Source organism: Pangasianodon hypophthalmus, chromosome 7 (genome assembly GCF_027358585.1).
Source record: "Pangasianodon hypophthalmus isolate fPanHyp1 chromosome 7, fPanHyp1.pri, whole genome shotgun sequence".
NCBI lineage: Eukaryota > Metazoa > Chordata > Actinopteri > Siluriformes > Pangasiidae > Pangasianodon > Pangasianodon hypophthalmus.
Window position 1 is genome coordinate 18205181 of NC_069716.1, and position 25709 is coordinate 18230889.

Sequence of the window (25709 nt, forward strand, 5' to 3'; positions counted from 1 at the left end):
AGTGCTGGTTTCTCCTCCATCACCTCCCACAGACCTTCTCTCATTACAAATGGGATGCCATCGGGATGTTAATTGGCTAATTTGGGTGGAACATACTGTTTCAGCAGACATGCATGCACATCACTTGTCATGCACAGCAATTCCACCCAAGCACAGCCTCACGCTGCTCTAGTGTCCATTTGCCACAGCTATAAAATCCAGTAATTTATGACTTTTCCTCCCCGCCGCATTAGACTAGCACAGCGGCTGCCTGTTCCAATCAATACTTTTCATAGAGAGAAAGTTGTAATATTAACTCTGTTTCCCTACTCTGGGCCTTGCCTCAGTTGGTGGTAAAGGAATTCAATAGTCAGCGCTGCCTGCAGAGAGCCTCTTTTTGACATGCACAGACCTACTGTGATCAGTCTTGAAGGAAACAACATGGGCAAATTTTTACCGATCAACAGGAAAGTAGGAGGATAAACACATGCAAGCACAAAGAGAGAGAAAGAGATAAAGAGTCTGTGTGTGTGAGTGACAGGCAGACAGCACAAGACTTCTAAGCAACCCCTGACCAATATGTTTCTTCTGACATGAAATTAAACAGTAATATTACAGTTTTTTGTGACAATAATCAACCCTGCATCCCAATCAAAAAGTGATTACATGCTTGGGAAAAAGCCACAAATTCTATATAATTAAAGCAAAAACCTTGACACTGGCTTGGCACCCTGTCACACTCACCAAATGCTGAAGTTCTATCATTTGAAGTGTTAATTAATATCAACGGGGTGTCAGTCAATGAGGAAGAGCAATTACTTATTCTGAGATGTAATCATTTCAGTCTAAGCTGTACAACATCTATGACCTCTAGCCTTTATAAATACAAAGCAGCCCTGACAAAAAGATATGTGACAACATACTGAACCATTAATAGTAGAACTGCTTACTTAGAATGTACAAAGTTATACAGGCTTCTACAGGACTGCTCAGCTATATAATATAAACACGTCACAACATAAACCTTTAGTACATGAGAACATTCCCGTCTCAGATTAGTTCCAGCAATCACATCCAAGAGCTGCAGTCTGATCATTTCTTGCCTGTTTGCACTGCCTCATTTTCAATTACATTGCAGTGATATGATTCAATGGCTCTCCAGAGAAATTCCAATCAAAGAGAAGGAGAGGCCAGAATGTTCTCACTGTCTAATCAATACTCTCCTTAATGGATCCATTCAAGGACTACTTCAAATAAAAGACAAAGGGGAAATGAGACCCTGAGACAGTTTGCAGAGTGTGTCCATTTCACAAAAGCAGCTTCTGCCTAAGCTCGGTTGCTTTTGGCTTAAAGGAATAGCTATCCAGACACCCACACAAACTCACATCTAACTAAAGCTTATTTACTAAAAATTATATTTTGATGATGATGATGATAAAATTGCTTACTGTAGCATTAAGACTTCTCTTCATTGAAACTCCTAGCCCAATACTTGGCATAACAACGCTCACATACATAAAACAAGGGCCATAAAGACACGGTTTCCAATGTTGGAGTGGAAGAACTCAAGTGGCCTCTGACCTCAACCCCACTTTGGGATGAACTGGAATCCCGATTGCACCCCAAGCCTTCTCGCTCAGCAGTGAATCAGAAGGGTAATTAAATTCCTATAATAGCAGCTCCATGTTCTGGCTGTTATATAGATGATAGGTTTATATTAATGTGCTAATTCTAATAGGTTTTTGTTTCTATAGTAACAGATCATTCATATAGACATCCATGGCAGATGTTCCACATAATCAAAGCCCAATTATAAACAGATAAATAATAATAATAATAATAATAATAATAATAATAATGAATTATTTAACAAAGAATAATATATAGTTGGTGATGTGGTGAAGCTGTCTGTTGGGAGACTTTTATTATGCCCTTGCTGTTATACAAAAATAATCCACTTCGGGATTTTCATTTAACAGCATGGCCTGTCGTGTGTTATCCCTTACTTAATCAATCTAGGGCTCATCTGAGATTGGGCCATGCGCTATAATACTTATTATAATACATTTTGTAATTTTTAATGCAATTTGTTTGGTTTGTAGGGGCTTAGCATTCCAAATGGTCTCAGATCAATGGCTGTGAATACAGCAAATGAACTCAAACCCCATATGGCTATAGCAGATAGCTGTCCAAACATAGCTGCAGTTTTCTGTCACGTTGTAAATAAAATCCAAGTGAAAAAATACTCTAATGGCTACCAGTGGAGTCGTGCGATCCCACAGCAAAGTAAGCAGTATTAGGTAGCAACGGGACAGATAGGTAAATAGGGACACTATTGCACTACCAATTATGCTATTGAGCTTAAGTTAGGCCAGAAGAAGAAGAAGAAGAAGAAGTGTATGTATGTACTGTATCGACCTGTTGAGTCTAACAACCTTTTGAGTTAGTTTTGATGGTTCTGCCACAAAATTCCCTTCCCTTGTTACTTTCTTTTTTTTTTTTTTTTTTTGGTGTGAGAGCTCATTGATGTTGAAATTTCCAAAAAGAGGTCTGAGTCCACTTGTATTGTAAACACCAAAAGCACTGAGGCCATTTGCAGATAGTCCACTTTAATAGTTTTGCATATAGTTCATTTAAGTCAAGTCAAGTCAAGTGGCTTTTTTTTGTCATTTCAACCATATTCAGCTAGTCCAATACACAGTGAAATGAAACAACATTCCTTCAGGACCATGGTGCTACATAAAACAACACAGAACTACATGAGACTACAGAACATGTGCAAAAGACAGTATAATAGCTACTAAAACAGAACAATAGGCACAGTAAGAGACAGGGCAGTGCTGCCCAGTTCACAGTTCTAGTATGAACGTGTCAGGTATAACAGGTAGTGCAAAAGAATAACAATATAATAAAATGCTGTGAATGTAAACATAACAGCTATGACAAAGTATTTGGCAGTTAAGCTTATACCATATATGGACATAGCAGTTATTGGGGTAGCAGCCGGGGAGAGAGTATAGTAATGACAAGAAATATATAATTCTTACAAAATACAGAATTACATACATTACAGAATACAATTTTTTTTTTTTTTATAAAGACAGTAACAACAAAAAAAATGTGGGTAGTAAATATAGAAATGTGCAAAAATTGCAAAAGGAGTGGGATGGTGTTCAGCTGAGTTTGAATGAGTGTGTGTGTGTGTGTGTGTCATCAGTCCAGTCTCTGAGGATGGAGGAGCCTGATGGCTTGGTGGAAGAAACTGTTGCAAGGTCTGGTCGTGAGGACCCAAATGCTACGGTACCTTTTGCCAGACAGCAGAGGGGTGAAGGGTTATAAATATGCAATAGTCAGATTGCAAAAGGCAAAAATAATATCTATGATAGAGGGAAGAGAGACCCCGATGATCTTCTCAGCTGTCCTCACTATCTGCTGCACATTAAAAGAGCTTTACGTGAAAACACTTTAAATCTGACATTTAGAGGAAGCCGTATTCATGTTAGCTGTTCCTGTAAACTAAATTATTTTGTAAATTAATTATTCAAAAGCAAGGTTAAATTAAATGAGTTGAGATGACTGACCTGTTTGCAGAAGCCCAAGAATTTTGTCAAGCTGTTACTTTGGTAATTATTTCAGTTTAATAATTCATGAGTATGCAAATTTAGTGCTCATTATAGGTTTATTCTTAGATCACCAATATCATATGTGTTTATTTGTAATTTCTTTAAATATATTGTTTACTAATTATAAATATGCAATAGTCGGATTGCAAAAGGCAAAAATAATGTGGAAAAAGCATCACAAAATGCAAAACGTAAGGCTTCTGTTGTTGTCTAATCAAGTATAATGTTTGTTACCGATAATTATGGGATGGAAGAAGGCATTGATTGCATTTCAGATGAACAGCCCAGAAGGAGGACTGAACAGACCGTAAAAACACAAGGTGAACAGAAGAAGAAGACCCCAAGAATAAAGAATACCATTTTGATGTTTAATTGGAAATAGTTCCCCCAAAGCTGATGAAAATTTCACTGTAGGAATCCTTTGAATGATTTATAGTGTATGTGAAGGTATGAATCTTTAGAGAGGCAAAACAAAGCGGCGAAGACCAGAGAGGGTGAGAAATGTGTAGAGGAGCATGACAGACCCCCAACTTATCCATCAAAGGCCAGCGGCGAGTCCAGAGTTTTAATATTTTTCAACAATGATTTATTTACCCACCATATGGCAATGCTCACAGGATGAAAATCATCCACTCCACAAACAAATGATCTCCTCCTAGCCATGACAGAAATGGACTGTCAGTCAGAGGGCAAGTGGAGAGGCCTGGCTGCAGCAGCATACACCGGGTGTACAAACTCAACCATAAATCAGTATCTGCAAATGGTTTGACGTTTTGTCTGTGAGAACAGTAGTGCTATCCACAAAGCACAGCTTTTAAAGCAAAATAATGGTCTGTGTTCCTGCATGTAAGTGCAACAAATCAATGAGTATTGGCTGCTGAGAGGATCCAAATAAGCACAATAGATGAGGCAAGGACACAATGTGACTCAGGGCCATTTCTGTTTCTTTCTATGTGGCATATCTGATCATCAAAACATTTTCTGACTTATTATTTCAATTTTGGGGCCACCCAAAAGGCGATCAAAGCGAGAGGAGCTTCAACCACTCTCCCTTCGAAAAAAAAAACAAAAAAAAAAAGAGATTAAATAAATCCATGCAATTACTGCTTTAGTTCTATTTGAGTGGTTTCAGCATCAGCATGAAGCCTCATTCATCATCCAGCATTTAGTCACTCAGAACCAAAACAAACACGGGCAAAACAGCCAAGCACCCTGTCAGCAAGGAGAACAGAGGAACATGAAATATAAGAGTCAAGACATCAAGACATCTTTGACAAGCCACACTGTGATGGATTCAAGTAAATTTTGGTATAGACGCAAAGCAGTTGTAAAACCAGAGGGAGGAAAACAAGAGTAAGTACAACAAGACGAAGAATCTATAAAATGTTTGTAGTCGTAGGGGCTTTGGCTGGAGGATAATGAGAAAAGAACCAGCGGGGAAACAAACAGACGAGTGATAAGTTGAGTTGTGAAAGGGCTTAATGTCTCTAATGGCTGTCTGCGAGGCCCTCGGTACTCCATTTGGCTCTGTAGTTACTTAAGAAAGGGATTTAGGGAAATAGTGTCCTATGAATGTTAATGGCAGAATAATTACAAACGCCCCATTTCAGCTACTTAAACAATGGAAGTATTGAACATTCAACCCTTATTAAGATGCAAATAAACTCATCTAAAAATCCCACAAGAGACAGAGCATGAGAAATAGAGAGAATGGAGTGGTTTAAGTAAAAAAAAGTAGTAAGATAAGGGAGAGAAAAAAAAACAAAAAAGCTGCCAGAGATTGATGATTCATCTCATCTTTCTGAGTTACAAGCTGGGGATGTGAGTGGGATGAATGCAGCAGGTCATCCTAATGTTCAAAAACAAGCAGAAGTCCTTAGTGAGAACTCTGTGCTACTAAATACAAGGATTTAATTGAAATTCAACAATAATTAATACCCAGGGAGAGCTTCAGTAAAGAATGTTGCCCCTTTTATTCAACCCATTTCACCAATAGCCATTAAAACAATGCATTCCCGCTGACGTGATTGTATTACTGTGAGTGTGTGTGCATTTGTGTGTGTTAGATGTAGCTTGGAGGAAATATTATCATGGCTTGATTATTATCTTCTTGTTAAGGGGGCATATTTGTCAAGGGAATAGAAGCAGGTTATATGCTTAGCAAGGTTCTACAGGCAAAAATAATCAATGCAATACAAATCCATGTGGTAATCTGGCATCAAGCAATCCATTTAGCAACCATAAAGTGCTTCAGCAAACTATAATTTACATCAAATATCGCTTACAGCCAAAAGGCCATGGTGTTAGTATAGGGTCAGACTGTATTAATTCATTCATTCACTCATTTCATTTTCAGTAAATGCTTTATCATGGTCAGGGTTGCATTGGATCTGGAGGAACAGTGGGCGTGGGGTAGGGACACATTCTGAACGGAATGGCTGGCCATTGCTGGGCATTATGCACACACACATTCATGCCTAGTGGCAACTTAGTGTAGCTAATCCATGTCCTTTATGTTTGTGGGAGGTAGGAGAAAAATGGAGAATCCAGAAGAAACCAACAGAGACACAGAAAGAACATGTGAAACCCAGACAGTAACCTGAGCTCAGGATTGACCCTGGAGCTGTGAGGTGGTAACACTACTCACTGCCCAGGACTTTAGACTTTAAAATATATCTAAATACTTGAAGTGAAGTGAAGTGACTTGTGGCCAAGTAGGGTGACCCATACTCGGAATTTGTGCTCTGCATTTAACCCATCCAAGTGCACACACACAGTAGTGATCACACACACACACACCGTGAATACACACACGGAGCAGTGGGCAGCCTTTTTTTGCTGCGGCGCCCGGGGAGCAGTTGGGGGTTCGGTGCCTTGCTCAAGGGTCTCACCTCAGTCGTGGTATTGAAGGTGGGAGAGAGCGCTGGTCATTCACTCCCCCCACCTACAATCCCTGCCGGACCCACAACCTTCAGGTTCACCTTCGGGTTGCAAGTCCGACTCTCTATCCATTAGGCCACGACTGCCCCCCTAAATACTTTACATGTATCTTAATATATGTTGAGCTTAGTACTTCTGTACATTGTTATGTGTTTTTTTTTTTTTTTTTTTGGAGTAGTCTGTTCCAGGATCCAGGTAGTTGTAGTCATGTGGATGTCACTCCAGAACAAATCGGTCCTCATTTTGTGTGTTTCACCTGACTTAAGATGCTGCCAACATGGACTGAATGGCTTTTATTCTTGTCAATTCATTTTGTGCCTCTGTTTTAATTAAGTGATTAACAACCTTTTGAAATGTTGATTGTGGACTTTGTGCTTTGGAATTTGATATCTCCCCTTTTGAAGTCTGATTTTCTTGTTTATATGTATTGTAAATAGTACATGTAATTTTTCCTGTTTAGTACCACTGGAAGTAGGGTGTGACTACCATTTGTATTGGGGGTTTGGAGTTTTAGGGTTAGTCAGGGAGATGGGCCTTTAGTTAGCTGGTTGTGGCAAAGTTAGCCTGTGGTATTGTTTATTATTTTTGCCTTGGTCACACCTCAAGTTCTTCCTGGTTATTCCAGATCCTGGTTTTCAAATACACATTGTTTTGTTTGCGGAATTTGTCTCCTTTTAGTACAGAATCCTTCTCTTATGGCCCAACCCTTGACTGGGTTATGAAACATGAACAGTTTAAACAGTTTAACAGTTTAGCTCCTGATATCGTGTGAATGCCTAATCTAGCCTTAAACAAGTTAGTCATGCTCCTTTAGAGCTAGATTAGAGAGAGTTTATTTGAGCACTGCTCTGTCTTTGGTTAATAAAACACTAAGATACACCACTAGTGATACACTAGATCTTTTTATGATGTGATACAGACTGATTAATCTAAATCAGATCACTATGGTTAAAAATGTCCCTGATGATAACACATATACAGAACAGAACCGTCACTGAAAGTGCTCTGTGGTTACTTGCCTGGTCTCATGGATTAAATTAGTTGATTGTGCAGTTTAACTAAAACATGTCATTTTTATGTGACTTACAAAGATGACTTTAGTGGATGTGGCAATTATCCTGCCTGATTAAAGTGGCACTTTTCTCTCAGCGTCAGCATATTATGCATTTGTCAATAAAAACCAATGGTGATAGATGGTAGTGGAAATGCAAGTCTTGTGCATAAAGAATTTAAAAATTTACATTCAGTAAACAGCATGGAGAGCTGTTCATCATTCAACGGTGTTTCTCAAAGATACAGTGATTGGAGCTGATGTCTGATCTCATTTTGAATTTGTTAAGATTATTATCAGTGAATAAAATGTTTCTTAATTGTTCAAATGTATCTGGTCATGGGAAAGCATTCTTATATCTGGTTCTTCATACCACTGATACCTAAGACAATGTTTTCCGACTCCTAATATTTAATCCTATTATAGGATCTTTCAACTACAACCTAAATGATGACTATTTGGTAAACTGGGGCAGCTTGTGACTTCAGGATGTTCCTGTAGAATATAATAAACTGAAACTCTCTTCTCTTAAATCCAGCATCACCGTGAATCAATCTCACGACACTACATTAGATCTTTCAGAAACACCGTAAACACACTTCATTCACATTATCGTTGGTTATAGCAGCTCTGCATTACTGCTGGAGGGTCAGCCACCACAGAATAAACACTGTTCATACTCATACTCATAATGAAAATGGCTTGCAGTCGTTCACAGAGCTGTAAACACACTCTCTCCTCCATACTGCATTACATACCCACAGGATTCCTTTAAATGGTAACTCACCTATAAACCCTCAAAGGCAATGGTTCTAGTAAATGAAGGTTTACTGTCAGATTTTTATGACAGCTTTACCTTACCGGGACTTGATAAGGCAGCCGTGCCTGCAGTGTGGGTGGGAGAGCTGCAGTCTTTTGTGGCTACTCAAGAATAATAGTGTGGGGCAACACAATCTTAATTTACACCTGAAGCTTTATACACCAACTCAGTCACTTATTACAAGTTGTTTATTCACAGAGCCTGTAGCTTATGAGCAAAGTGGTTCCAGATAGTTAATGCTGCCGTAATACAGTAGAGGAACATTTGCTACTACTTACTATAAAAGACCCAAAAGTTGAGATCCAGTGTTCAGCAGAAAGTAACTAATGCATGTTTTGAAAAGTCTCTAGAAGTCATTAGATGACATCATGGATTTATTTGCATAAGCACTGAATCGTCATGATCATTTGCATATCAAAATATGGTACATGAAGAACGAAGATTTTCTGAAGACCCTTAAAATTGTTTCATCAGAATAGAGAATGATAGATTATAGCTTATTTCTTATAAAAAGAAGAAGCAGTAGTGAATAGTCAGGAAATTGACATGAAGGAAATGGTTACATGTGGAATAACTCTTTTATTTCTTGTAAATATAGCCAAGAAATGAGATTAAAATGAAGAACAATTAAGTGCATGGGTGGGAAAAAATGGTGATCAGTGATTAGTTGTTGGGAACACTGGTGATCAGGGATTAGTCTTTGAGCACAATGGCAATCAGCGATTGGTCTTTGGGAAAAATATTGATCAATGATTGGTCATTGGGAACACTAGTGAGCAGAGATTGGTCTTTGGGAACAATGGTGATCAGTGATTGGTCTTTGGGAACACTGGTGATCAGTGATTGTCTTTGGGAACAGTGGTGATCAGTGATTACTTTAGGAACACTGGTGATCAGTGATTGGTCATTGGGAACAATGGTGATCAGTGATTTCTTTAGGAACAATGGTGATCAGTGATTACTTCAGGAACAATGGTGATCAGTGATTAGTTGTTGGGGACAATGGCAATCAGTGATTGGTCATTGGGAACAATGGTGATCAGTGATTGATCTTTAGGAACAATGGTGATCAGTGATTGGTCATTGGGAACAATGATGATCACTGATTAGTTGTTGGGAACAATGATGATCAGTGATCATTTTGTTTATTTACAATTTTATGAACAGCAATAAGTAGTATTTTGTAAATTCATATTTTTAACACTTATTTATGCACAGCAGTCCCCCCAGATCAGTCCCTTTTGATGAAATAGTGTGATATGTTGAATTTTGTTCAATTTTGTATTAATGAAATCATAAGACAAGTTACTAATACTAACCCATGAGAATTGTAGAATTTGAACTTTGTCAAGCCTGGAAAAAAATTATTGATTTAAAACAAAAATTTGAAATCAAAAAATGTCCTATGATGTGTCTTTGATAAAGACACATAAAATATTTGCCTGCCTATGGGTCCAATCCTAAAACTTCACAGACTGTCTAAACACCAAAGCAATGCTATTTGTAAATCTCTTCAAGCGGCTCTATCTGTTCTGACATAAAAACAAAGCAGATTCAAATGTAATAACATTCAGCTCTTGTTTGTGTGGCATTTACCTTATTCCTGTCCTACACAAGCTGTGTAAATAAACAATAACCACAGGGGAGGAGAGTCAGCAGTGTATGATCTGAAACAAAAGCCTGCTGAAACAGTGTGGAGGAACTGCTGTGGAAGTGTGTGTGTGTGTCTGCTCCCTCAGTGGTCCGAGATATTCCCACCTGGTGTCATTACCACTCTTATCTCCTTGCCAGCCCCAACCAAAGTCAGGAACACAGCCCACCTGTGCCCGTCTGATAAAATAAACATCATGCAGAGCTGCAGTCATTGTCTATTCCTCTTTTGAACCTGAGCTCACTTCCATTCCTTCCTCCTCTCTCTCTTTTCCCTCTGTCCCTCGCACACTCTCAGTTTCCAACCTTTTCCCTCTATAATCCTGACAGCACACTAATAATCAGAATGAATTACAGTTCAAACCAGGCTACCTGACCCTTCCTCGCTCTGACCACACATCAGAGTGAATGGCCATTGGGAATTCCCAAAGGCATTATTAGAATCATCAATCATGGTTTGTGTCATTCTGACATATCCCACAATACAGCGCACAGCTGTGCACAGATGTGCTGACTACATACAGTACGTCAAGCAGACAGGGCCCCATCTCTTCACCCACAGCTCCGCCAGCACTTAGTGTCTAGAATTAAGTTAAATATTCAAACTATATACTGGTATATTTAATACTTTATTTTGACAATGCATCATTCATCAGTTGAAAGTGTTTGAAAAATACCTATAACAATATATACTAATTTTTTATTGTGTTTTGAGCTGTTAAAAAGGTACCAATCTGTCATTTAACACACAGCATTGTAAACAAACACTTTCAATTTGAGTAATTACAGTACAGCCGGATCAAACATGGCAGAAGACAAGGCTTTAACGTCGTGTGAAGAGCCTTGCTCTGGGAGAGGAAGATAGAGGGCTCTTTGAAGGTGGATAAAATTAAAGGTTGAAAGCTACTTTCTAAAATTATACTGCTCTTTCATTTCAGGCTCATGTTTAATTCCAGTGTTCCAAAAATGTCTTTTCTCCCAGCAGCACCTGAAGATAAATGGAGTTTCACAAGGTGGCCGAGGCTTTTTTTTATTTTATTTTAAATAATGCTAGAACAATCTTTCTTAAATGCCTATTCCCGACTAGCCTTTCCCAGTCTCTGGTTATGTCCAACTCCAGTGAAATTATGAGCAAGTCATATTATACAGACAACAAAAGCGCACAAATACGAACTGGCATCTCTGGTGTGTGAGAAGAGAATAAGAAATTTTCTTAAGTCATGCCTGGTTAGATTGGCTTTTGATTGTAGGCAAAACAGCACCGTTTTTCCTTCAGTAAAATCAGATCCAGGCCATAAGGTGAGCTGACAAATGGACAGAGACTAAGACATATGAGGAAAGTCTACTTTGGCTTTGTACCCTGGACACAGCAGGTAATTAATATTGGACCATAACCTCACTGAAAGGCACCCAGGTATTGTACTGAAGCGGGAAAAAAGCAGACACACCCCTCACTTGTGCCTCACCACAAATGGACACATCAATCCTCATTTCACAAGTCACTTCACCCCTCGCAGTCTGGAAATCTGGGCAATTTCACTGAAAGAAAAACACCTTGCTGTAGGTGCACTCACTGTGCAGCATGGGTAATGGCCTCTTTGTCCTTGTAGCGCTCATGAAACGTGTAAAAATGTGCATCCAAAATAGGGCTCCAAAACAGGGTGCCGCAAACAGAGCTTTAAAATGCAGTATTTAAGAAAAGTAGAAATAAGTGAGGCAATTTGAATTTTGTTAGAGAACACGCTATGAAGAAAACATTTTCTTTCATAGAAATTCTGAGATACATGTTTGAAAAAAATGCAAAGGGCACAAATCAGTGTGTGATCATGGCACTAAAGGGCACATGGCTAAAATAGCATGCACATATACATGCATACATACCTACATTTATGTATAAAGTCATGGGATCATACTGAGTAAAGATTTTTATGCATATATGCAAGTAATCAAAGTTTTAGTATTAATAATCAAAATGCTGAGTCTATTACAGACATATTGACACATTAGAACAATTTTAACTAGACTATGTACTACTGACACAATTTTTTCCAACATTATAAATGTAAATTAAGTTGAACCAACTTACTTTCATTTAAACAAATGAGAGAAGATAAAAGTAGCCCTACTATTAGTAATAATTCACTTGAGTAAAAGTAAAAGTACTGATCAAGAAAATTACTGAAGTAAGAGAAAATAAATCACTGAATGTTGAAATGTTAAAAAACAACTACTTAAGTAATTACTTTACAAATTACTTTTTTTACATGTCTACAATTGGCACGTCATACAAAAATGTTCTATATCTGAGGAACATATTTTTGAACAATTGTTAACTAACCAAGTGAGCTATGAAGTGAACACTGAGCATTCCTGAGCATTACCTATTATCATAGCAGCAGTTGAATATACAGTATTTGAACTGAATACTGTATATTCAATGTTCAACTGAATGCAACTGAAAATTGAAACGAAATCTTCAGTTTAATACAGAGCATTCAAGCTGTTAAAACATCAAAAGCTCTGGCTAGCTAGTTTAGCTCACTAATGAGCTAACATATATTTTTCTGCAGATTGGATGTTGAGCTGTGAATTGTCCATACCTCCATGGGTTTTGGCTCACAAATTTTGGAGCTCATTATCACACTGTTTCCTTTAAAGCATTTAAAATTGAAGATATCTGGTAAATTGGGTCAACAATCATCTGTGTCCACTGTGTCCACTAAAGGTTTTGGTGCCAAAAGTGTAGAACTTTATTTTAATTGGGTCTCGAAAATGAATTATCAAATGTATATATGTATATATATACATATATATATATATATATATATATATATATATATATATATATATATATATATATATATATATATTGTGTCAGTAGTACATAGTCTAGTCTTTGAAAAGTAAAAGTACTATGATTTAATTTTATTCTAAAAAGTACTATTATAATGAACCATGTACTCAAATACTACTATATAGTTCTACAAATACATGTAGTTTGGTAATTTTGTGTCACATAGAAAACTGCACCAGGTTAAAGGCATCGTGTGTCAGTAAGTACTAAACAAAAAAAAAGCTTTCATTGTGTGAAAACAGTTGGCACATTTGCATCAACAGGTACAAGAGGAATGAAATGCTAGTTAAGTAACTAATACATTTGTCAGCTTAAGGTTTCACGAGATATGAACACCTGACATGAACAGATGTGACAGGAGAGATTTTCTCTTTTTTTATTCTCAGTGCAATGCCCAAAATTCATCTGTTGGTGAATGGATATAAACATGTGCATGAAGAGAGGCTCTAGATAAAAATGAAAATCAATTTTGCTCACTATTTAAAATGAATAAATAAACGTTCCATATATAATTTGTAAGCTAATGTCTTTTCTGATTGTGCTTTATTAAGTTTTATTTGCCTAAAAAATATTTTGCACCCATAAAATGTGTTGATGACACTTCTATAAAAGAAATTTCATTTCATCTGGGCATATACGGATTGCCTGCACATTGTTGAGGACACTCAACTAACTTAATTATGCCTTTTCAGCGAACTGCCTTCCATTAATTAACATAAGCACTTCATTACACAGATATTACATAAGCATATTTGTGAAGCCCATGAATAATATCATTGTACAATTGCCTGGAGATATACATCAATAACAAGATGGGAATCATTTGCAATATGAGCATTTCATATGTACACACCGACTATAAGCATACTTAGCACCAGTCTAATTTATATTTGCTTAGAGAAAAGAAACTGGGGACCAGGAACAGGAACATAAAGGAAATATAAATATACATTCATCAATTGGCTGAAGTTGAAGTGTGCTTCAAAAATCTGAAAAAGCTTTGCATGTCATTTTCTCATTTATTCAAGTGACATTACGGTATTATGTACCATTATCCAGAAAGCCACTTAAAACATATGCTATTTTTGAATAATTATATTGATGTGTAGTAGTGCTAGAAACTATGATAATATATACATTTATATTTCTGCACATGAACAGTCTTGCACAAGGTGAAAAGGTTTTTTTTTTTTTATTTGGTTTCTGTGTGAGAAAACCTGACAATACATTGGAGGCAGAAATAGACTTTTCTAAAATGGTAATGGCAACATTTTAAGGAGTAAAATTGCTTTTAGCCTTTCAAGATTAATTGCTTCATGCAGGAGGTCATACATTCATTTAGCTTTTTTTAATAAAAGTCACCCTATGCCTGCATATTTAAATACAGAAGCAAATCTATTCATGGAAAGGCAGTCGGGTGGCAGGAAATGGCTGAGAGCTTTGGGTTGTGTTTATCAGGCCACGACAGATTTGACGAGCTGACAGGCCTTTCTCCAGCTGTGACAGACACAAGTCTACTGGGAGAGCAGCTCAAGCCTGTATGCTCAGACGGCCTCACAATAACTCTGACACGGCTAACCATCACTCTGACAGCTGGGTGAATCAGCCCCTCCAATCACATCACCTCACAAACAGTTAACCACCATTACCCACAAACCCCTGCAGACAAAGCTGCCATTGCAAGGTTCTGCAGAATCATCCAAACTACATATATTTGATTACTCCTCCACTTTCATTGACTGCTTTAGTGAAAACCTACAAGGGTAATGAAATGAGCACAAAGGCAACGTAATCGTCAGTAACAAATCCTTTTGGATTAGGCTATTTGTTCTGACATTTTCATCAGGGTGGCTGATGTGCATCTTGCTGATCAGCCAGTGTTTGTGGAGTGGGAACATTCTGTGGGGAGAGACGGCTATAGGTGACCTTGATGGACTGTGTTATTAGCAGCATTCAGGTAGGAGAGAGGGCGACAGCTGCAGGACATTACGGGTAAGAGAGCACAGCTGTCACTTAATAAATCCACATCCATCACTCGCACTAAATAAGCATCTGAATCTTTTTATTTCTGAAGACATCCATCCTAAAGCTGTGATGTGATCGGTCACCTCTATGCATGGAAATCTGTAGAGTTCAGTACCACAAACTCATCTTCATGAATTAGTTTGCCTTTAATTTTCCATCATAAAAAGAGGCTTTAGCCATAACTAAGCCACACATTCTCTTATTAATGACCAAACCAATGACTTTATTTTTATTTTTTTAATCAGTTAATGTTAAAAATATGTTATTTATAACATATTTATAACATTAACTGCTTAAAAAATATGTTATAAATATGTTATTTACATTATACAAAATATAGCAAAAATGTTGCAAAATTTGGTCTAAAGCTTGGCAAAAAAGTATAAAACTAAATTTTGTATTTGCTTTGACCTGACTGAAAGTCAAAACTTTATGGCTCTTAAAATCACACAATTCTCTGACATAACCTTATAATTCTTAGTTCACAATTTCAAAATTTATTAATGAAAGCCATATTCATGAAATCATACTCTCTTTTTTTTTTAGAAATACATTATATGCACTCTTAGGGGAAAAACTGTTATGGATTTTTATGGGTTCTAGGCTTCCTAAAATAATTCTACTTGAAACCCCTTTGAAAGGGAAAAAGAACCTTTAAGGGTTCCCCCAGAGGAACAACCAGCCTCTTTTTCTAAGCATGTGTATTTTCCAGGATTTGCCGTGATGCCTTTTCTTCATTCAACTCACAGTGTGCCACTGTCTCTTCAGGTCTCTGCAGCCAAAATGTATATTATATAATGAAAACTTCAGCATTTATCAAAGAAATTATTTGAAATTATATTCATAAATTCGTATTGCTGCAATGTATAATTTGTCTTTTAAAAAGTGTGTTTCCTTGGTTCATTTCCTCATGTCCTACAAAGGATTGACAGGTGAGCAAAGGGAAGGCAACTCAAACTGTTAGTCTTCGTTTCACGTGGTAAGACGTGCTGATTAAAAACAGCAAGCCTGAGCCTCTTAAATTAGATACTTACTGAGGTACTAGCACTTGGGTAAAGAAATTGGTCATGACACATAGGCCTGGTGCATACCCTGCAGATTGTGAAATTAGTGCATTAGAGTTTGATTGCCCAGTCTGTCAAGAATCTCCCTGTGTCACCTCCTCTCAACTACTCAGCCAACTCAAGCATGGTGATATTTACACTCTGTCTACTACGCAGAGATAATTGCACTCAAACAAGGCATCTGCTGTGTGCTCAAATCAGGACAAGTCATAAGAGTGAGAAAAGCTCTCACAAAACAATGCAGCCATGACTCAGCTAAGAAAATGTTGTGTGAATGCAGTACTGTCCTTTACCATTAGCATTATTTAGTTAGCCTCGAAATAGGTGAAGTTTGACAATTAAAGCCATTTATCTTCCATTCTTTGCAGGACAATTCACAAACTTGATTGTAATGCATTTTTCTTGTTAGCTAGCATACGATCCACAGAAGACCTGATGACTTCTATCTACAAATGAACGCGTGTCAGAGATTTTTAGCAGAAATGACTGCAGACCAAAATTTAGTTTAACAATGGCAAACAGATTAATTCAAAAACTGAGCAAAAACATGACAGCAGAACTATAACCAAAGTGATTGAGCAAAAATTATATATATATATATATATATATATATATATATATATAAATATAATTTTTGCTCAGTCACTTTGGTTATATATATATGGTTGATTATTTGACCAATTTTCCAATTTGAAACACTTTATTTATATATATATATATATATATATATATATATATATATATATATATATATATATATATATATAAAGTGTTTTGAATTGGAAAATTCGTCAAATAATCAACCATATAGTTCGTTCGCATCAAAAAGGAAAACAATTAAAATCCTATTTTGCCATTAGAAATCTGTGCACATGCCAACAAATGTACACTCCCATGTTTGTATGTGTATATGTGTGTGACCCAGATTCATCTTTTCAGTCTGTGAGAGGAGATTTGAGGAGAGCATTAATGTAATACCAGTTCTCAGGCAAGATAAAGACAGTGAACAAATGTTTTGAAATTGGTGTTCCTTACAACAAGAATTCAAAACCAGGATACACACTGTATATTATATATTTGTCCAACATATTTGTTAACTGAATTGAATCCTATTGGATCAGGGCTGAACCAGATTGTATTGGTGCTGAATGGAATTGTGTTGGATCAGTAGTGAATTGAAAAGTTTTGAATCACTATTTGTTTAACTGTGTTGTTTTAGTATTTGTATTGCTACTGTGTATCAAGATGGATCTGGTTTTGTCTGAAATTAGCAGAATTAGCAAGAAGTACAGGAAATTAGAAAGCAGTTGAGCTTGAACTTGGGTGACTGGATGAAACTGGGGAAGTGGGTATAGACGGAAGCTGAGGATTCAAGGAGTTGGACTTCCTGGGGGACAGGACAGATGTGACAATGTGTAACTCATAAAACAAATAAACGAATAATGTTAAAAATTGTGATATACTTACAGCAGAGTGTGATTTCTGATTTTAGAGAGTTAATACCTCCCACTTCCTCTGAGCCCATTAGACCTCATTCAGTCCCTCAGAGCAGATGCTTCATTCCCTTATGCACTGAAAAACTTTTAGCAGGTTGACAAACAGGTGGGAAGTGTTTATATTTTCCCCTAATCTAATTAAACATGCTCTAATTTACTTAATTACATATGAAATGTTTTCAAAGCCTCTGTGCGAAATATCTTCATTACAACATTGCGGTTAAATTAGGAATTAGTGAATTCTCTGAAGTGTGGAATAGCTGTGAATTAAAGAAATTAGCAGCCTCTTCACATTGCTTATTCAAAATTCCTTAAAATTCTAGTAGCACCCCTGCGTTTACTACAGCCTTCTTTAGATTCTCTTTATCTTCAAGCTCCCTTCATCTATAGGACTAACCATTCATATCAGATTACTCTTCTTATGAGAAGTTCTCAATCTGTTCAATTTACTCTCTCTCTCTCTCTCTCTCCCTCTCTCAACAATCAACGTTCAAGACCCTTGATGCCCTGGGTACTATGGTTTTAATTATTCCAAATATTAATTACGTATTAATTGAACCCTAATTACTATTCTTCATTAGATCAGCTATTAATCTCCTGTCATGCTCCCCACAGCGCTGATCGCATGGTAATGAGGTAGTGCTGGGGATCTCGCTGGTCATCTGTTTGTAATAAAGACTGGCATCACTGAGCATTTCACCAAAGAGAAACCAGAGAGCAGACAGAGAAAATCTGCCTCATCATAATCAACAAAAGAAAATATCCGCATTAATATTTCATTTTGAATTTTACTTATTTGCAATGATGATAAAGAATCCCAGCACTTGCGAAAGGTTTTTGTTTGTTTGTTTGTTTGTTTGCATCATCATGTCACTTTGCTCCAGTTTATTCAACACAGATATTCTCCTAGTCTTTAGTTCAATTAGGCTTCATTTTAGAGGCATGACTGTGACTATATAAGTATAATATATATATATAAATTACGTAAGCTGAATAATGGAACGTCAACTCTAAACCAAAAAGCCTAAACTCTGCCAATCTGGTACCAGGAATTACAAAAGCAGTCTTAACAGTGGAAGCCAGGTGAAGGTCTTATGTAGTATATCTTTACCCATATCATCTATCTGCATCACAGAATGAATAAATGAATGAATGAATGAATGAATGAATGAATACCCTTCTGAGCAAACACTTTCATTACACTGATGACTTTTTAGGGAAGCAAGCTGGTTTTCCACACATTCACCTTTAGTGAACTGTTGTAAAATCAGCTTATATTGTAATCTGTAAAGTCCTTTCTAATTAAGAAAAATATAGTCATTAAATAAAATAAATAACTTTATCTTTAATTGGTAAACCTTAAAGTGCTAAAATTATTGTTTTAAAAGTCCATAGGGGAAAAAAAGTCCAAGAAAAAAAGGGTAGGCTCCACCCTCTTTCACTCAGAAAGATAAATGGGCACTCATAGAGGAAATACATACTTGGCAAGACCTGGGGACCCAAAACGGGTAAATAAATAAATGCATAAAGTTTGCATATCGGAGAACTGTCAGGAAGCAGTGGCTTCTCGTTTCCTCAGTCTCTGATGAAAAGCCACTCTCTTTGAGCACTGCCGCACCAGACACTCATGCATCACACAAAAGTGGACGTATCGGCACTTGTCATGTAATGATATTGGCTGAGTGCAGGGGTACCAGCACGAGTGCTGAGCATAGATCAGAGGCCAGAGGGTTGCTGTGAGCATTAGGAGCTGGGGTTATGAAAGACAATTTCTCAAAGTGCACTGAAGCAAAAAAAATCATGGTTGGATTTCTTACTGATAAAATGAGATGCTATAACTGTCTGATCCCTTCACTGTATAATTCTCTACAGGCTGATTTATTTGTTTTGCTCAAAAACCCTGTCAGTGGTTTTAATTAATCAATCATTCATTCATCTCCATTAACCACTTTATACTGTTCAGGGTTTTTGGTGGATCCATCACTTATCCACCCTGTGCATGAGATTCATACACCATGAATGAGACACCAGTCCATTTCCATACTCATTCACACATGGGGCCAATGGAACATAGCCAAGGATACACCTACAAGTTTTTGATGAGGTGGGAGAAAACCAGAGAACTTGGAGGAAACCCATATGGACACAGGAAGAACATGCAAAACTCAACACAGACCCTAACCGCAGCTCAGAATCGAACCAGGAACCCTGGAGCTGTGAGGCGACAATGCTCCCTGCTGTACCACCATGCCCAGCATAGTAAAGTACTGTATATAATATACAATAAATAATATATAACATAAACTATATACAGTAAATTCCTTCTTCATAAAAGCCTGTGAGTGGACATTTCATTATCCATGCACATTATTGTGCTTTAATGTCCTGCTATTTTTTAAGCATCTTTCAGTTTTGAAAATGTTTATACCAAAACTGTAAAAGAAATACCAAAAATGTTTCAGCTGACCACAGTATGTTGCCCTAAATTGGCCTTTTAACATGCAAAAAAAAGTTTTAATCTGTGGCAAAAACACAAGCATGCTGAGCGAGCTGTCCTTCCTCATTAGGGACAGCTCCTGATTTGTCGTGACATTCACACCCTGACATGCATCGCACCCAATCACATTACTGACAAGTGACAAGCTGAATTATGAATGAAACTACAATATATTCCACAGCCTTGACCTGGACTGGGGTTTTTTGCTCTTAAAATACACTAACAAGACTAAAAATGTAAAAATAATTTAATGGATAGGTCCAAAACTGTAATTCAGGGCCTTTAAGAAACAAATAAGGAAGTATATTATATAATAATAAGGAAGAAAAAATTCCATGGAATAGAGCAGAGGTCAGTAGTATAGAGTAGTATATAGTAGTATAGATGTCTGTGTAGGAATATGACATGTTATTATAGCTTTATGTGCCAAAAAGCCCATCTGAGGTTAATGTAGGGGGCCTGAGCCAGCTCACAACTGGTCCCCCCCACAGTTCACCATCTAATGATGCATTCCAACAATCTGCTGGCTGCTCAGCTTCTGAGTATTACTCACTGCAAAGCGCTCGTCAGCCATGCTGGGGCTCACTCATACACACACGCTCACATGCAGGGGTGACAACTGCAATACAAACACTAAATACTAACTATATGCTACAGCTAGACATTCAAGGACATAGGGTTCATTGCAAAAAAAAAAAAAACAAGTACTGATTTAGAAAGCAAATTATAACCCCACACATACACATCCACACGCAAGAGGGAAAGAAAGCAATCAAGGTACAGATATATATCATTGCAGCACAATGTGACAGGAGAATTGGTTGTGGAACCCGGGTTAACATGTCTCCTCTGCGCTTAAAGAGCTGATATAAAATGCATCTAAAATTGAGCCATGGGATAGAGGAGCTGACCATTGATCATACTATGCAGTCACCCTTCCCAAAACGCACGCACGCACACACACACGCACACACACACACAATGCTCCCTTGCCAGGCCAATACATCATATGCTCTCTGGCCAAATGAGGTAATCATTCAAAATTATTTGCATACAAGCTAATGAAACATTGCAAAGTTAAAACCTCTTGAATGTTAATTAGAAAAGTAATGCACAATTTGCTGATTAATGTTTCATTCCATCTCTTAAGAGGGCTGCTGCAAGAGGGAGGCACTATAACTCTCCTCCTTATACTGTACGCTCAGGTAGAGAGATACCAGACTGTTATAAATCATACATAACACATAACACTTGGACCTAAAGTAATATTCCAAAGTGAAAGTCTTCGGGAGCATTTTAATCACAAGCATACAGTGCTTACTGTAGGATCTCGAATTTTGAGGAAATTGTTCAAAATAAACCGCATTATAATCTGATTTTTGTGCTATGTACCTTGCGTTCACAGCCAGACATCGATCCAAAAATGTGTTTTGTCTGCAACTAACTAAGGAAGGTTTGTTACAGTGGTTATTTAAAAGGGCAAATTATGATGTGTGGAATCCAGATCAGGTGAATGTACTTACATCAATTATACATTATTAATGGGCTGTTCACGTTCAATTATTCATGCACACAAAAATACAACAGAGAAGAGAAGGTGCAGTGTATATATCATCATGATTTTGCAGAATAGACGTAGTCTACAGTATATTTAATATGCATGATATGCCTTTCAACACTCCTTATGTTTGGATTTGTATGCCTTTGGTATAATAAGGGAACTTAACCTGCAACTGTCCACCGTCTCCACCGCCTGACATTAGCATTGTGTCTAGCTAGCTAGCTTACTGCAATGTTAGCCAGTAAATTGACTCCTATAAGCAAACTTGTGCTTTGTTGTCATAATGAGATTTGTTACTAAGTGTAGCTTCCATTTATGTATGGCTATTTCCCTTACAACTTAAGTAAAACAATTCTCTGCCCATTTCAAATTAGGTACTGATGATCTAGCTATGGGATCTGGCTAGCATGAACCAACGTAAATTAGCATTATTCTAGATAGCTAAGTAGCTCATAGCTATCTGGCTAGTTACCAGCCTGTTTATGTGAGTAAATAGTTTCATAGCTGTTCCAATCCAGTAAGCACATAGGGTAATGCGTTTTGTGTCCCTACCAACTTTCAAGACAAACCTATGTGCATGTATTTGTCCTTTTATTACTGATGTTAAAATAATTTGAAATTAAATGCATTTTATTTAGATATGACTGTTCTTGCAACTTACCAATGTCATATATATGTTAAACCAGTGTAATGAGAGCAAATTAATAAAATAAAAAATATCACATGTACATTTCTTCTAAGACAAAAACCTCATCATGTTAAGAGTCTGTGAGGACAGATTTCATTATCCATGCAGAACATTTCCCCTCTCTGACACTAGTGTCATTTAAAAGCCCTGGAATTCCTTCAGGCACTTTTTTAGCTTTGTATAAGTGAAATGTGATTACGTTACAGTCATGTTCTGCTGCTATATTTGGTCTTGCACACTTGAAAAAGACATAATATGGACATCTTATTAATGTTAGGATTTAGCCTTAAGGAACCAGACCATCTAACCTCTCTACATATCATTTGAATGCTTTCAATAATTTTTTTAAAATCTATCTAAGGGGCAATGGATTAGATGTAAATAAGAAAATGAATTTCAAAAATGTTTGCTTTAGTACTATGGTAAATAAAGCACATGCATTTTCCAGTCCAGTTTCACGACCTTTTTTGCAGAAGAAGAGAAATTACATAATTTATAGGTTTCATCTGAAACCTTCTAATAGTCAAAAAGCATCCAGGAGCACATAGTTAAATTCCATTAACAGATAAAGAGCCAATAATTTTTAATTTTGTAGTTTTTCCTGGATTTTTATTCAGAATTTATCTTTTTACATAACAAACTAGACTAAGAGCAGCCATTGCACGGTGCCCTTCATGCAGCTGAAGATTAAGGGCTTCACTCAAGAGCAGCAGTTTTGGGGTTTTTGTTCATGCGTATTCCTCATGACACATTGACAGAGGAATTGATCTCTAGTGTCAAAGCTATCACTAGTTATATGACTGTCTCACTGGAGGTGCAGAAGGGAGCTAGGAATTTTGGACCCCAGAGAGCCATGTGGCTATTGCTGCAGTCTACTGAGGCATGGCCGAGTGAGGAAGACTGCAGCTGTTGTCCCTAGTGTTGACCACTTTTTATCCCGCTGTCTTCCCTGGACCCTGACAGGATGGATACACTCTGCTGCACCTGGCTGCTCAGCCCTTTCCTCTTCATACAACACACACAAAAACAACACACACACATTCACAAGCACACCAGGGAAGTGCAAGGCTCCTCAGAGACCAAGCTAGAAAGCAACTGATGTCTGCAATTACAAAGACACACATACTCATTCTCACTTTCGAAAACCAAGCCCCAAAACTTCTCAGCACCTCCGAGACATTGCCAACACACAATTTCCACGTAGGCACACACAAGTAACAATGATGGTGTTCGAAGTTTTACAAGAACCTAACAACAGAAGCAGCAAATGGTGGAAGGCAACAAAAAGCCGAATGAGAGAGAAAATGTTTCCAGATTAAACCAACCTTCACAGGTACAAGGGTAGTAAACGGTACCTTTCCTTGTCTCTGGGGTGGTACTCTCAAGCATACACCTTTTGTACTTTTAGTGTGTATCTTTTGCCTAGAAGGGTGCATGTAGTGTACTTTTAAAGCTGTACTCTAAATGTAATTATGGTCCAATTATATACTTTAAATCTTTTTAAGAGGTAAACTATATTGATATTTTTAATGAAACATACATATTAAAGGTGCAATTGATAAGGGTATTACTGCAGCAACAAAGAAAGGTACTGTTTAGTGCCCTTTTTCAGAGATTGCTAACTAGAATAGGTAACCAAATCTAAGGAGCAAAAATAACTAGCTGCATATGAAGCTTTATTTATATAGTCTTTGCAAAGGACAATGGTGAAAGTATTTAAACAATATTAGCACCACTCTTCATTTCACTTTCTGTAGAAGCAGCAGAAACAGGAACAAATAAAAATCTGCACTTCATAGTCTAACCAATACCACCCCCCACCGCCCTTAATTCCATCCTCACAGCTTTTAAAGAGCCTCAGTAAATCAAATGTCTCCTGTCAGCCACCGGCCAAATTAAGTGTAATTACACCATGTAACAAAAGGCGTGTTTTGGGAGAGCTTTTGATCCTTCATTGTCTGTTAGATTTGCATTTGTTTTGTATGTGTCTAACTCAATACAGTCTCCTCAAAGATAAAGGAGGGAAATGTAAGATAGAGTTCAGACAGAAAGAGACAAGTTCACTCTCAATTCTTAGATATTCACAGTAAAATTCTTAGATTTCTGTGTGATTTTTTAAAATTATTTGTTAATGATTTATATTACAGTGCCCTTATTCCAGTGTAAGACCCAATGTAACTGCAATGTATCAGTGAATGAGTTACATGTAGCTACAATGTATTAAATATGGAAATATGGATATTACAATATGTATTTACATGTGTGTAATTAGGCCTGCAGCATTGCCTCCTCACAGTGCAGTGACGCAATATAGTAACACGAGCCTATTCAAAACACTGAAAAAATTTTGGCTGTAAATTCATTAGGCTACAGAGATGTTCAGCCTTTTGAACAGACCCACATTACTGTGCTGTGTTACCATGTGACTTGCAGAGAAAAGGAGAATTTAGGCTTATTTCATGAGCCTGGTAAGTTGAATCCTATGTTGTGAAATGCACAGTGTTCGCACATGAAGAGGGCTATGATCAACAGAGGTAAAATTATTTATTACATATCGATCTCATTCAGACAGCATAGTGGTGGAGGTGGGCTTGGTTAAATTATGCTGGTGCAGAAAGTCTTATACAGAGTGGTGATAGTAAAGAGAGTGTATACTTATGAAACCAAAATATTGCATTTGTTTGTTTTTAACTAATGTTAGAGGTTTAAATGTTAACATCACAATTTGTCATAATTGTGTGTAGATTAACTAGAAAAAAATTGATTTATTCTATTTTAATTGCAGTTTATAGGCCAACTAAATGTGAAAATACAGTAGTTAAAGTTTGTGTATTCATTTTCAATCCACTGTATTTTCAATCAGAACTACACTATATGGCCAAATTTTTGTGGACACCTGACCATCGCACCTATATGTGTTTTTTGAACATCCCATTTCAGATTTAGTCCCCCTTTATAACAGTCTCCACGCTTCTGGGAAGGCCTTCGATTAGATTTTGGAGCATGGCTGTGGGCATTTGCTCATTCAGCCACAAGAACATCAGTGAGATCGGGAACTGATTTTGGAACATGGCTGTGGGGATTTGTTCAGCGTTCGAGTGAATGTCTGATACATTGATATGCAACATATGCTTTTGACAGAATATTGAGTGGGTTGCTTTGCTCCAAGCTCCTAAAAACTTGCCAATAGGTGGACTGGCTAAGAGTAAATTGCTTTTAATTATGAATGAGTGTGTGCATGTGTATGAATGAGTGTGCACATGTGTTCATTAATAAATGTACTTCATATCTCTTGAAATTAGTGCATTTTTTGTATGTTATGATTTCATTTCATTGGAGATATCCTTTTAGAAATGGCAATAGATTCTGTGACCTGGGCATACATGAACACTGATGGAACATTTTAGGGCTTAGTACTGTGCAAAAATATGCCATTCTATATGACCAAAGGTTATATAGCA